This window comes from Mus musculus, chromosome 8 (assembly GCF_000001635.26).
Source record: "Mus musculus strain C57BL/6J chromosome 8, GRCm38.p6 C57BL/6J".
Taxonomy (NCBI): domain Eukaryota; kingdom Metazoa; phylum Chordata; class Mammalia; order Rodentia; family Muridae; genus Mus; species Mus musculus.
The window spans coordinates 85570203-85575357 of NC_000074.6; the positions used below are offsets into that span (position 1 = coordinate 85570203).

General features: G+C 43.7%; 1 long non-coding RNA gene across 1 annotated transcript; it reads right to left on the reverse strand.

Moving 5' to 3' along the window:
- Positions 1-1766: 1766 nt before the first annotated feature.
- On the reverse strand, positions 1767-4895 carry Gm51583. The gene is made up of 3 exons (XR_003947574.1): positions 4752-4895; positions 4348-4420; positions 1767-1829 (listed from the first exon to the last, which is right to left on the reverse strand). It is a non-coding gene; the product is annotated as a predicted gene, 51583 (long non-coding RNA).
- Between the last annotated feature and the right edge of the window lie 260 nt (positions 4896-5155).

The following is a 5155-nucleotide window of genomic DNA, read 5'->3' on the forward strand; positions in this document are numbered from 1 at the left end:
ACCCCAGGTCCTTTAGAGAGCAGCCAGTGCTCTTAAAAGCTGAGTTGTCTCTCCAGCCCCCATTCTATTTTTTTCTATACAATTGTTATAAGAGAGAAGAGGGATTCCAGGAAGCTTGCCCTAGTTTGGTGGAAACATGAATAACAATGTTTCTATACCAATTTTTGGTTTTTATGACTTTAGAAATACAGGGAAACTATGTGATAGCTCATACATGGAATCCCACATACAAGTGGCTGAAGCAGGGGGATTGCTACAAGTTCAAGAGTAGCCTGAACCACAGAGTAAGTCTTAACCTAGAGAGAGAGAGAGAGAGAGAGAGAGAGAGAGAGAGAGAGAGAGAGAGAGAGAGAATGAACTGGAAAAATACACCTTTCAGGTTAAGAGTTCTGATCACAGTAAGACAGTTCCTGTTTGTCCTGTGTTAAGTTCTTGCAAGTTAAGCTTTCTATTTGTGATTAAGAAGTTCCCGTTTCTAGAACTTCGTGCAACCTGTTCGTTCGCATGATGCAATCTTTGCCTTTGTTTCTTCTCTTTCCATTGTATCTTTCTAACAGTGTGTAACTGTCAACTCTCTTCTCCTCTCCTTCTCTCTCTCTCTCTCTCTCTCTCTCTCTCTCTCTCTCTCTCTCTCTCTCTCTCCCCCCCCCTGCCCCTATGAACACCTTCTCTTTCCTATAAAAAGGACTTCAAGAAACCAGCAGGGGTGCTCTCTCAAATTCCAACTTAGGATGAGGTAGCAGGCTGGCCAGTCCTGGGTGCACCCCAAAATACAGTTTGCTTTAATTGAACAATCATGAACTTGGTCTTTTCTCACCACAGTTCTCAGGTTTAACAAAAAGTAGGAAGGAAGGAAAGGAAGGAGGGAAAGAAGGGAAAGAAGGAAGGAAGGAAGGGGAGAGGGGTGGGGTGGGGCGAGGCGAGAAGAGCAAGGAGGGAGGGAGGGAGGGAGGGAGGAAGGGAGGGAGGGAGGGAGGGAGGGAGGGAGGGAGGAAAAGAACAGAGAAACTGAGGTGGTGGGTTTAACCATCCTAAGTGACCTGTAATGGTTTTCGTGAAGTCAGCTGTTCTGTATGGTCTCGTGAGAACCTGGAGGTCAGGTCTGCTGTGGTATATAAAATATGTACCTCAGTACCTTAGCCTGGTCTACAGAGTAAGTTCAAGGATAGCCAGGACTACACAGAGAAACCCTGTCTTGGAAACAAACAAACAAATAAACAAACAAAATGACCAAGAATATGAACATTTAAGCCATCGGGGTCAAGGTGTAGTCCTACCCACCATTGACCCATCACTGACTGGGTCCTTGTCTTATCCTGTAAGGTTGTCTGACATGGTGCCCTCACAAAGCCCAGCCCCTTTCTATTAAGTCTAATTGTTGTTTTATTTGTTTGTTTGTTTCTTAACCTTATGTATTATATATAAACCCATGTATGAAAAAAAATATGATAAGAAGATTGTAGTACCGTGGAAAAATTGGAATGTTGCAGATCCAGAGGCTAATAACTTTAATTTGGGCTAGTTCTAGCTTTCCAGAACAGCTAGCCATTTCTGTCCCTGCTCCCGTGTCAGAACTAGTGTCTTGCGACAATAGATTAAAACCTTTTGGAACAAAGGTATTAGGTATGACCTTCTTGGAATAGGTGTGATTTTCTTGGAGGAAGAGGTCTCTTATGCTCAAGCTACATCCAGTGTGGTATACAGTCTTCTACTGCTGTCTGTGGAACAAGATGTAGAACTCTCAGCTCCTCCAGCACCATGTCTGCCTTCACACAACTGTATTTCCTGCCATGGTGATAATGGACCTCTATAGGGGAACTTTCTCAGACCTGCCAGAGATATAAATAATGACACAGAGGTTTATTAATATTTTAAAGCTTAGGCCTTTACCTTGCACTACCTCCCAGATACTCTAACCTGACCAATCTTGCCGTTCTCAGCTCTGGTTCATCCATCCACCTCCTTGTCAGCTGGTGGTTAGCCCTCTGATTCTTCTCCCAGAGTTCCTCTCTCAGCCCAGAAAATCTGCCTTCCACTTCCTGCCTAGCTATTGGCTATCAGATCTTTATTATAGCCAATCAGATACAATTCTAGAATGCCTTAGGCAGGTAAGGAAGAATGAATATTTATAAAATATGAGACCAGACCCAATTAAATGTTTTCCTTTGTAAGAGTTGCCATGGTGTCTCTTCACAGCAATAAAACTCTAGACAATTTATTTTCTTTTATGTGCCCAAAGGTTCTGCTTTTGTTAAACAGAGTATCAGATACCCCGGAGCTAGAGTTAATGATAGTTCTGAGCTACCACGTAGGTTCTGGAAGAAAAACAAGTGGCCTTAACCACTGAGTCATCTCTCCAGCTTCATAGCTTCTTTTTAAAAAACTGTTATTTTATGTGTATAGGTATTTTGCCTGCTTGTATCTCTGTGTACCACATTCATGGACTACCCAAAGCCAAACGAAAGCATTGACTCCCTTGAACTGGAGTTAACAATTGTGAGCCACCATGTGGGTGCTGAGAATCAAACTGACCTTCAGGAAGAGCGGCCAGTGTTCTTAACTGCTAAGGCATTTCACTGACCCGAATTTGTTTTTAATTTTATTTATTTTCATTTCATATGCACTGGTGTTTTGCCTGCGTATATATCTGGGTGACAGTGTTGGATCCTCTGGAGCTGTGGAACTGGAGTTACAGGCAGTTGTAAGCTGCTATGTGGGTGCTGGGAATTGAACCCAAGTCCTCTAAAAGAGCAGGTGGTGCTCTTAACCTATAAGAGGTCTCTCTAGGCCCCCAGCCTTAATGTTTAAATATAAGCACTTACAGCTACTAACTTCCCTGTAGTGGAATTTTCCCCTAATTGACTATAATAATAAATACAAGCCAATCACTGGGTGAAAAGGAGGTGGGACTTCCTGATCTGAGAGAGAAAGAGGAGAGGCAGGAGTTGAACTTCCTTTAGGACTGCGGGAGAGCAAGGCAGACACAATGTAGGTCAGAGGCTGCTAGTTCAAGTGGCGGATCCACCAGGATCCAGCGCCTGAAGATTTCTAACATAGAATAGTTGATAAGTTTAGGATGCTAGGTTCTGTGTCCAGCGATTGTGTTATCTGTTGATTCTAAACTAAGATCGTTGGTTTTCTTCCTTGGTGACTTGGGTGGGCTAAAGGGAAAGAATATAGCTGAGGTGGAATTTGGCCATGCTTTGGGTTGGGAAGATTGGGCAAGGACTGAGCCCCAGTGGGGAGGTAGTGAGTGGAGCTTGGGCTGGTGAGAGCACACCCACAGCTAGCTGCGGAAATTTGGGAATGCTGAGTGGGCTTGGCAGCAGCCAGCTGCAGAATGAAAAGAGCGATTTTAGAGCACTGAAGAGGCAGAGCCAGCTTTGGTGGGACAGGCCTTGGCTAAAAGGAAACATGTGGGCTTGGTACCTGCCTGGGAACAGACCCCGAGACCACCGGCAAGTGCCTAGCTGGTGATAGTGCATGTTGTTTTATAATATTATACGCTACACTTCTCTTTTAATATTGCTTTTTATTATATTCTGAGAATTTGGGTATGTTGTGCTTTCAATTTATTTGACTCCAGTATCTTTTTCTCTTGATTTCCCCAGTGCCCCGATGCAGCTATCCATATATTTTGTCTTTTCACAATAGTGTAACATGGGCAGTTTTCTTTTCTGGTCCTGTCTGTTTGGTGTCAGGTTTGCCTCTTGTACTTAGACTTAGTTTTCCCCCTAGATTTGGGGAATTTTCTTCTGTGATTATATTGAAAGTATTTTCTAGAACGTTGTCATGGATTTCTCCTTCTTTTCTGCCCACAATTCATAGATTTAGTCTTTTTATAGTGTCTCAAAACTCTCACATCTCCACTAAAATATATTTGTTAACTTGTCTTTGACCTGGACTGAATGGTCCATTGCCCTCTACCTTGTCTTTTTAGAGTCTCTGTGTAGAGTCTACATGAACATACAGTGTAGACTTTGGCCCCCTAGTTCTCAGCTCACTGAATGTTACATGCATCTGACTCACAGTTCCTTCTCCACTGTCTAGCAGCGCATGTTGGCCAGGTTTTAGTGTATAACCACATAACACTTGCTCTAAATTTCATAAGACTGTGGCTCACAGAGCTTCTTGAGCTACCCAGTTGCCAAAGCAATGGGATTGTCTATGAACTGGCATCTTGACTTCATTCTGTCTATTACCCTAGTGCTGAGGACCTATCATGACAGGGCTTTTCCTGCTATCTCCAGTTAATGGTGATGCTACCCTGGGTGTATCCCTTTTTTAGCATTTAAAAAGGTCTGTTACTTTGGACCAGTGAGATATCTCAGTGGGTAAAATACTTACCACATAAACCTGATCACATGAGTTTGATCCCAGGAATCCACAGTGGAAGAACAGACTTGACTCCTGATGTCTTCTGATCCAGAGCAAGGAAGAGAGGGGGGAGGTAAAATAAAAGTTAGGGTGTCTGTTACTGTCCTGGACTGGACCTCAGTGCTTTCCACAATGACCTCAAACGGGGCTTCTTAATGGGGAATTCACTGGACATAGAGTGTTGTCTGAAAGGACTTGGGAATACTTTGAACAGTTTGACAAAAGAAGGAACTTTTTAAAATATCTGGACCAGGACTTATGGGCTGACACAGGAGAAAAATTATGGAGATGAAAAGCAGGTCTTGAGGAATGATGTATCTAAGCTGAAAAGACAGGTACTTTCACAGTATCATAGCCAACAACTGATAGCTCACCATCATGAGGGTTAACAGAAGCAGCTGATGAAACTGAAGAATGGAAGGTCGTGGGTGCGTGCCTGCTGAGGACATCTGCTGAGGACATCTGCCTTCTTGAAGCACTTTTCTCAAAGACAGGGCTATATCCAAGGAGAAAGGGCTCAGCACTGCCAGCATGTGCAATAGAGTGGCCCCCATCTAAGAGGGTACCCCTTCCTCAGCGTGTCTTCATAGACCCTTATGATGTCTGTATAGTCAAAAAGATCAGATCGACCCACAGTGATTCTTTGTGTCTTTGCACCTTGGGGCCAGCAGAGGACAGGACCCAGAGGAGGTACAGGACAGTGGTGTCAGACAGACATTGCAGCATACCTCATATACTGCTCTGCAGTTCCATACGTTCAGGAAACAGGTGACTAGCA